Consider the following 9,676-nt stretch of genomic DNA (forward strand, 5'->3'; position numbering starts at 1 on the left):
GGCTAAGCCCAAGTGCTCCTTCCTGGATATGGGACTCCCACTTCCCCCAGAGTTGGCCAAAAACCACCAAAACACCACCACTACCACCAAAGGAGATGACAACCTGCCTTTTAGTGAATTAAGAACTTATTTGGTCCTTTGAAGGGGACAATCTTGATTGTTCCCTTCAAAGACTGCAGGAAACATCCCTCTGTTGCCATGAAGCGATGGTCATGTATCTGCTCGGAAAGCAGCAATGAGTGCAGAGCCAGTGCTTCAAGAATCACCTTCTGCCCCCGCCATGCAGCCCCAAATTACACACACACACACACAGTTCATGGCTCCATCAGAGACGCCAGCTTCTCAGTAGACTTGATCGGGTCTGTTTTTAATTAAAAACAGCCTCTTGGCAGCGCACCATGTGTTTTTGGATTAATTATTCTGTCTTGACAAGCGTCTAGCTTCTAGGGCAGAGAGATGAATTTAGCAATCCAGGAGACAGCAGGAAACCATTGCCCAAACGCCTCTGAGGGAGAGCAGCTCCTCTCCATCATCACCCCAACATCTCTGTGGCTTGGTCATTGGGTACCAACCCCTTTGCTCCTGTTTTCATCCCTCCACCCCACAGGTTGAATCACCTTGGCCCCACAGCAGGTCCAAGGGTAGGAGGACCTCTCTGTTGCTCCCCTCTGCTAAATCACAGACCTTTCAAAGCTACTTCCCTATCGGTACCCCATATTTATCCATGAATGAGCCGTCTTTCTCCTCAAAATGGGATGCCCTGTTGAATCCATGACAATTAGTGAGCCTAAAGCAATGCACTTTCTGATCAGAGCAATCCTATGAGAGCATCCCTCACCCAGCCAGCTTCCTCTCTCCTGGGCCAGACAAAACCACTTCACCTCTGCAAAACCGAAGAGCAAAACATAGGTTTTAATTATTTATCAGCCTGATTAGCAGCACAAGTGCTCATCACCCAGGGCCTAAGTGAACCCAAATTATCCCCCATAGTTGTGGTTCGCTGCTACTGAGGAGTGGTTGCTAAAGCATCTTGTGGTGCTTTCCCTCCCATATTTCCCACCCAGCCAGCGACCCACCTACCCCAATGCAGACATAGTGAGCATTTAGTGACGATCCTACAGGACTATGGATTTGGGATTTTGTAGTTTATAACATCTTATTTTATGTGCCAAAGACAGGGAGAGGAGTCCCAGCTCTGCCTTTGGTGCAGCGCGTGACCTGCTGTATTTGGAGACCAAGGCTAGGACTCAGCTGCATGGGGTTGGTTAAAAAAAGCATTAATTCATACAAAAGCCTTTGAAGGCAGCCTGGCAAAGCAGTGGGGTGCTGTGGTTAAAGGGCTCCTAGTGACGCTGATGTTTCAGGGAGTTTCTCCTTGCTTTCAGGACAGGCTCCCAGGTGCTACAAAGAGCCCCAGATGCATCACCTGCCCTTAGAAAAGCCTTAAAATAAATGGCCTGGTATCAAGAGCTCAATAGTACACCAGATTTACCCTTTCAGGAGAGCAAACAGCCTCAATGAGCAGGGAATGTGCTCAGAAGACAAAACCTACACCCAGGCTGCCAAGAGGGCCAGGACACGAGCTAGCCTCCAGATCTCCAGCAGAAGAAGGGGATGAGATGGGAGAAAACATGACCTCCCTGGGGACATCCCAACAATGAATGAGCTCCTTTCGAGTGACAACCAGGCAGGACTTTGGCAGTGACAGCACTCAGCGCTGCAGAAAGCCACAGGCCAAGCAGCAGCCCCAGGAGGGGACGGTTGGCAGCCACCTCCTGCACGAAAACTTCGGGCTGGGAGAGAAGGATGCTGCCCATGGAAGGGACATTTCCATGAGATGCTGTGCAGAAAGAGCTTGTGAGATTTAGAAAGGGAGCCTGGAGGGAAGTCTGGTGGCTTTTGGAGAGCCAGGATAGTGTTAAGGCAGGAGTTGTGGGTTTGATGCAGGTGATGCTGGACACCGCTCCACAGCCTGTCCTGTGGCCAAGGGCTGGCACTTGGCTGCTCCTCCGTAAAATTGCTCTGCAACCGCAGCTTGGAGCCGTGTTTTTCAAGGCCCCTTGCAGTGCTGACTTCCGTGAGAAGCCCTGGGAGATGTCCATCCCCATGTCCTAGCCCTCTTGGCCAAGGATCCCCAGCTTTCCTGCCATCCAAATTCACTCAGGAGAAGGGGACTGACTCCTTGCCCTGCTGTCCCACCTCGGGGTGACTCAACCCTTGGCCGACAGGGCGGAAACAGATTTGAGTTGCTAAGGAAAAGCCAAGCTAAATGTAAAAGGATACTGCTCAGGGTCATTTAAAAACCCTGCAAAATAATCAAAAGCAAGGGGGGAGGGAGGCAGGGAGAAGGATGTTCTCGGGGCAGTGTTAAAATTCATTACTGTCTTTAATTTGCAGCATTTCATGCTTACCAGACCGAACCTCAGATCTGCGACATTAACATGCTCAAGGGCTGCCTAATTACTTCTTGCCTTCTTGCACGAAGCGGGGATGCTCCAGGAGCAGGGGAACCGGGCATTTTCATGCATGAATTAGCAAAACTACAAGCACAGGCATTTGTGTGTTTGGGTAGGGAGCGAAATCCGTGCTCCTGACTCTCTTTGCAGAGCTGAAATTTTGAAAACTGGTCTGAGCCCGACCTCGGATCAGTCACGAAGCAGTTAAGCAGGAAACTGTGATTCGAGGAAGGAGCCAAAGGCATGACTCAGGGCTGCTGTGGGCTCCCCCTTCCACCCCCAGCATCGCCCAGGCGTAGAGCTCCCGGCCAGCTGGTAGCGATCACTGCAAGGCGGATAAGTAATGACAGTGCCAGAGCTGGCCAGGACCAAATACTGCCTGAAAGTCTTTTCCTTTCTCTCTCTGAAACCAATTTCTCTCCTTCCCTTCCAGCCCAGAGCCTCCGTGCCACAAGCAGCTGGCACGGGCTCGCCGCATCCACGTTATCACAAGGCTGCGCCCCAGGCAGGAGCAAAGGGCTCCTTGCTTGCAGATCCCACAGCTTTTATTTGTCTGCCTCCGAGTCAGACTAAACAGTTTACTCTCAGAGGACGGGATCTGCGTCCTCGCTGAGCAGGAGATATTTCTGATATCACGTTGCAAAGGTGTGGGATCGGTCAAGGGGAAGATGAGGCGGGGACCTCGTCTTTGGTTGCCCGAATCCCAACCAGGTGAAGTTATGGGCAGCCAGGCTCTGGCTAAAATGTTTATTTAAATCATTATTTTGCCTCCTGGGGTGTTTCTATTGATGTGAAACATTGGGATGGGACAGTGCTGGGGTTGCTCACCCTCCTGCCAACACAAAAATCCATCCCTGCAGAGGAAATGCTGTCGACGCAAGGACAGCTTCATGCACACATTTCCTACAACCCACAAAAGAAGCAATCAAACCACGGATCCCTTTCTATACTAAAGGTGAGATAAGCACTCCACACCTCCTAGCCAAGGTTTCTACAACCAAAAAAGCCTCGAGCCTCAGGCTACAAAGTCTCAGTCACACTTAAGGGTCATAGGGACTGGCAGTGGAGCTGGCAGCAGGTCCGAGCCGCGATCCCAAACCCTTTTCCCATTCCCACGGGGCCGCCTGCCATCGCTCTGCTGGACTCCAAATGGTGTGGCCTAGAGCCAGCAGGACCGCAGAGCATCCTGCCCGCACCCGCCATGCCCGCAGGGACCGGGAGGCGAAGCCACACCGGCGAAAATCAGAAAACATCAAAGGCATCATCTCCCCGCAAATTGACGGCGGTAAACCGGGGAGGCTAATTCCCATGGGAAGCCGAAGGTTCTTCAGCTCCAGATGTTCCTCAGCAGCTGGGCATTTTTTTTTTTTTTTTTTTTAAGTAGGTGCTTTAGCTAAAATGCACATTACTGGGAATTTACAGCTGTTAACTCGTTGAAACAAAGCTGATGAAGAACGGAAGGTTGGACGTCCCTTTTCTGGCCTTTATCTAGGTAAAAAAGTTTCTCCGTTCTCATCTAACAGCTAAAAGCCCCCCCAGGCTAAAGCTAAAGCAACCTTTTATACTCTTAATGATATTTTATCCAGATCTGGCTTTTGTCAGCAGCACAGCTGGGGTCTGGATCCGCACCCCTGAGCGCAGCACCTTTTGGTGGTATTAGTTAGGTTTAGTTGTGTGTGCCCACACAGGGACAAACCAAAAAAAACTGGGTGTAGACAGAGTGGATTTAGTCTTTCCAAAAATTCCTGATGGGATTCAGACTGTCCTTTTGGAGTGAATAAGCCCAGCTTTTTACAAGCACCTAACTACGGCAAGTGCTCCCTGATGAAACCTCGTGGTGGGAGCGGGGCAGGGACCCTGAGAACCCACCGATGGCTTTGCACGGAGCTGCAGCTTCCAGGTCTGGTTTTAATGGGAAAACCCGGGGTTAACGGGTCAGGACAGCCACCCACAAACACGTGTTTTTCCACCCTGGTGCCAGCAGGTCATTAGGGTGCACAGCAGTGCAGGGTTGCCCTCTCTTCCTGCAGCACTTTGCAAGTGGTGACTCACCTGGAAAGGAATGAGGAAAGGCGGTCCTGCTGTGAGTGATCCCAGCTCCTGGCTGTCACACCCTGCCTGGTTCCTACAAATAACCATCTGGGGATGCCCCGACCCGTTAACCTGTTGCTGGAGCTCCTCTCTCAGCCCCAGCTTGCTGAGCTGCCACGGTCGAGCTCTGCCTGGCCAGAGATGCTTTTGTGGCCGTTGTCATTGCAGACTTTAAGAGAGATGGGATCAGGATGTGCCCAGGCTGCCAGTTTTGTCTGAGGGATGGAGAAAGGAGCAGGAGAAATTCACTGTTTGGGGTACAGCTCATCCCGACCCACTCGTGGGCTGGGGAGGATGGAGGAGCTCAATTTTGGGTACCCCACCAGGGCCACATGTCCCCAGGAGCCCTACCACTGCTGGCTTTATATCAGGGTTGTGTCCCGTGCCACAGCAGGGTTAAAAACCCTCAGAGAGTGGCTAAGGCCAGCACTGAAAGATGAATTCGTGAGTTTTGCCAGTGCCCAGCCTGTGGAGATAGCGATCACCTCGCCACCGAGCTGTGACCCTGGTTAATGATTACAGGGAGCAGCGCAAGGAAGGGAAAGGCCACGTCTGAGCTCGCCTGGCACTTCCCAACAAATCCCTGCCAGGGAGCTCCTCCGGGGCCACGTGGAGCATCCTCAGCCCAGGAAGACACGATGGGCATCACCCCACGGTGCTGGCCACACGCTGCCCACCCCATCAGCTTACAGGAGCATCCCTTTTCCGCATCCCTTTTGATCACCATTCATTCAAAAATAAGTCAATCCAGGGATGTTTTCTGTGCAGGGCCAGGCTGAATGCATATTTCTATTATTTATTCAGGGCTTCTAATTGAACGTCTGGACCAGGCTCTTGGAAATCTGCTCACACCGGCTCCCCAGGACGCCGTGCACCGCTACAATACGCTCAGGCCGATTTTCTTGCCAGCTGGACAAAACCATGGCCCAAGGGCAGACCTGTGCCCCCGTCACATCCCTGCAGAGGGAAAGGCAGAGGAGTCACGGGGCATTGCCTGAGGCAGCGCAGCCAGCCTCGTGCTCGGGCGTTCGGGGCCGCAGCAAGGCTTCTTGAAGAGGTTTTGGGGAAATTCATTCAGAAAACCCGTCATTAAGCACAGATAAAATGCGGCACGTCTCCACGCAAATGCTCAGCCTTCAATTGCTTCTGCAGCCGCTGGGATAATTAAAGCAATTGAACTCCGAGCGATGCAGAGACGCGTGCCCGAGAAGCAGGAGAGATAACGGGACTGCAGCTGCTCCAACAGAGCTGGAGGGAGGCAGGCGGGTGCTACGGGATCAGCCCCGGCACAGAAGCACCATGGCACTCTGCCTTCCTCCCCCTTGGTGCCCCTCTTTTTGTTTTTCCCCTTCCGTAGGGTCTTAATCCCCTCGGGAGCCCCTTCCTGAGCCCCATCCTACAAATCCGCAAACCCCAGAGCCCAGCTGGGTGCTGCCTGACTGCAGAAGGGCATTCCCCTTGACCTCCCCAAAATGCAGGACATCTCCATCCACCAAGAGGACGTAACCTTTTGTAGGGTCTCCTGCCCAAATGCAGCACTCATCCTCAGCCGCTTTGGCTTCCCAGCAGAAGCCATGACCACAAAGGGGGAGCCCGAGCCCCTGCTCCTCAAGCTGCGAGTCCCACCTCCTGCGTGGGGGTGAAATCCCAAATCCTCGCCCCTCTAAGAGCATCCACCCCCATGAATACCCCCCATGGACATTCAGCAGCATCACCAGGAGAGACCCTACACAGACTGGCTAGAAAGGAGCCACCCATCCAGCTCAAAAGGCTCCTTCTCCAGGAGGATTTCTCCTCTCCTGAAGCCCCCCCAGCTCTGCAGATGCTGGGATGGGGACCAAGCCCCTGCCTCCTCCCCCAGAGCCAGCAGGGAAACACCATGGGAACACTGAAGGGCTGATCCCATTGGTAAATCCAGGGGAAATGCCACTTTTAGGGGCACTGCGGCACCAAATGTGGGACATCAGGCACAGGGGCTAGGAAAGGAGGCTGCGGGGACACTGCGCTTGGCTCCCCTGACCGCGAGCCACCAGCAGAGCACCGATATCCATCTGGGCGGATTAAAACCTTGCTCTCCCAACCCAAAAACCCTCCCAAAGTCCCTTTATGCTGCTGGAAGTCCTTGAAATCCTTGGAAGAGCTTCGCTTCCCAGCAAGAAACCCGCTGTCGGCTGCAGGCTCAATAACTCCTCCCGCGCAAGGAGCTCCGACGCAAGAGCTGGCACCTGGCGGCTTGCACAAGGAGGGTTGGCGGCTTCACCTTTTATCCGTGCAAGATTTCCCTTGGTTTTCACCCCAGGAACCACCCCGGAGCGATCCTTGCAGTGTTTAAGCAAGCTCGGGTGGCAGGACCGGCTCTGCAGGGCTTCGGGAGCTGCCAGCCTGCCAAGACTCGGTGGGAAGCTCTCGCTTTACCAAGGTGTGGCTTCCAAAAATAAATAATAAATATTTTTTTTTTAAACAAAACAACCAAACAGGCACGCTTCCTTCTTCTCTGTGTGGGCAGGGGAAAAGGGAGCAGCTCGGACAGCCCAGAAGGACTGACACCAAGGGCAAACCGAGGGGCAAGGAGCTTTTTTTTCCGTGCCGGAGAGTATTTTAAGGTGAAATGTGTCAAAGCACCGCTGATCTGGGCCATACCCCGTCGAGCACATGAAAGCTGCCCACGGGATGCACAAACAGGTCCAGCCCCCTCAGAAGGGCTGGATGAGGCTCAGAAGAGCCAGATGCCTACCCTACAAGCCCCAAAACCTGAGGCTCCCAGCAAGGATCTGCATCTGCCACGTCGCCGGCACAGCCCCGGAGCACAAAGCTCTGCAATCGCGCTGCTGAGCGCGGAAAATAAAGGTTTTATTTTACCTAGAAAAGGCAAAAAGCTCAATGGCACCATTTCCACAGGCTCCTAAGGAGCTACCTCTACGCTGAGGCACCAAAGCGGGGTCTCTCCCACCCCACAAACCCATTTAGCACAAGCAACCCGTGGATGGAAAGGCTCCAGGGTGCTGGGGGGAGACCCGAGAGCAGGGGAAGGGTTAACATTGGGGCCAGGCAGCCACCCCGCTGGTGCACAGCAGAGCAGCCCCAATGAAGGCGATGGGTTTGTGTCCATTTTATGGCCGAGCTCGGCCCTTTCTCCCTGGGTAATCAGCTGGAAGCGAGCAGAGCCGGAGCAACGCGCCCGGCCCCATCCGTGCTGCTGCCCCCGGGGATGGAGCAGGGACGGGAGGTGGAGGGGCATCACCTGGCCCCACACATGAAGCAGGTCAATGAAAACCTGTTCTTGAGCTTTTGTGCTCCAAAGGAGGCTCAGAAGAGCGGGTGAAGGCTCAGCCCTGAAGATATCAGCAAATAAACTGTGTCCAAGGGTGTCCCACCACGGGTAAAGGAGGAGCAGGCACCTCCCCAGAGGCCAAGGAGCTGCCATCTCCAGGGACTTGCGAGGAGGAGGAGGGAAAGGGCCTGATCCCAGAACCCCAGGATCCCAAATCTCCAAGTATCTGGTGGTGTCGGGCAGCTGCGGGTCCCTGTGGTGCCAGCCCTGCTCCAGCAGGGCCACCCTGAGCAGGGGGCCCAGCCCCATGGCCCCAGCCCTCAGGTGCATCCTTCTCATACGAGCCTGCTTGAACTAATCCAGGAAAGGGATTTTGGCACCTCTGGACCAGCCAGAAGTGCCTGGTGATGAGTTCACAAGCATGAGCAGCTTTAGAGGATGCTCCCATTCTTAGCATCACCGTCCTCGAGCACAAACACTGTCTAAATCTGCTCTTGGGATCAGGTCCAAAGCCTTCTTAAAGCATCGATGCTTTGTTATTAATCTGTGCAGCAAGCAGGCAAGGGAGAGCAGGATTTATTTTTTCCTTTTTTCCCTTTTTTTTCTTTTTATTGTTTTGAGGCATAATCGAGGAGGTTCCCCTGACCAGTTCTGGTTCCCTGATTTCGCTCTCCACTCCATCCCCGATGGAAAGCCACCACCAAACCTCTGGAGAAGTCTCCCAGTCTCAGCTGCCCTGGGATGAATTCACCCCCATTTTTCTCAGTTCCAACCCCGTCCTCCGGACCAGATATCTCCCCATGTTCACCCCTCGGATGTCCTTAGCAGCAATCCCATCCCTTCTCTGCCTTTGCTGGGCTTTTACAGCCTCCATAAAACATCTCAGCCAGCCTCGCAGCCCTGCTCCAGGCTCCCCAAACACTACGTGGGGCCAGATGGAGGAGACCTGTAGCGTCTCCTCTCCCTAAAATCCTCCAGTCCCTGCTGGGGAGGGACCAGCAATGGCTGAGGAAAGGGGAAAGCCTCGATCCGCAGCGATGCTGCCACCAGGCTGAGCCCAGGAGGAGGAACCAGCACCCGGGGCAAGAGGTGGGAGGGGATGGAGGGGAAAAACTGCAGCCTGGTCCTTGAGGGAGAAAAGGATCGTGCCTCCTGCTAGTGGGATACGGGAAATCCAAGCTCAAATCCCTGCTCGGGAAGGCGGGGAACATCAGCTCCCTTCTTCCCAGCAGCCTGGGCTGCCCGAGCTCTCTCGCCCTAACTTTCCACGCGACTTCCTAAAAGCCTTTGGGTTTGTCCCAAAAAAACGGAACAAAGCACAATACCGAAACCTCCAATTATTTTATTTTTTTTTTTTTCTCCCAGCACAAAAATCCTGCTCTCCAGCCAGCGGCGAGGCCTCGCTGCTCAAACTTTGTGCCGGCAGCAGGCAGCGAGGGGAGCAGCTGCGGGGTTTCGCCCTCCTCCTCCCCAACTTTCGGGCACCCCAAAACTTGCCGCAAACCCCCCAAAAATCTCAGCCTCCCCCAGCGCTTTGCCGACACCGCTCGCTACCCACACGGACAGCGGGATGCTCCTCCCAAAGAGGGGCTGCGTGGCTTAATTACCCCAAAAACAATCCTTCCCTCACCCCCCAGCACCGCGCCACCCTCCCAGCGCCCTTCCCAAAGCCACAGGTGCCCGGAGCATCCCCCGAGGGGGCGGCAGCTCCTCGGGGCTGGGCTCCGAGCTGCGGCCCTGAGGTGGGGGTGACAGCTCGGGGGGGACAAGGAGAAGCCCCCCCAGGTTGTCCCGGGGTTTATTTTTACCTGCTCGGTGCCCGGTGCCCGGTGCACGATCGCGCTCCGCCGCCCGCTGC

General features: G+C 54.5%; 1 protein-coding gene across 2 annotated transcripts in view; it reads right to left on the bottom strand.

The window, feature by feature from the left end:
* The window catches only part of CAPN5 (calpain 5), a 41,521-nt gene extending 31,845 nt beyond the window's left edge, over positions 1 to 9,676 (bottom strand). Inside the window, exon 1 of one of the 2 annotated variants that reach the window (XM_032194141.1) lies at positions 9,627 to 9,676. The gene's annotated coding sequence lies outside the window, so the exon portion shown is untranslated. Of the gene's footprint in view, positions 1 to 4,325; positions 4,343 to 9,626 lie in introns of those variants that run through there. The other variant, XM_032194148.1, reaches the window with a different exon arrangement.

This window comes from Aythya fuligula, chromosome 1 (assembly GCF_009819795.1).
Source record: "Aythya fuligula isolate bAytFul2 chromosome 1, bAytFul2.pri, whole genome shotgun sequence".
In the NCBI taxonomy this organism is placed as follows: domain Eukaryota; kingdom Metazoa; phylum Chordata; class Aves; order Anseriformes; family Anatidae; genus Aythya; species Aythya fuligula.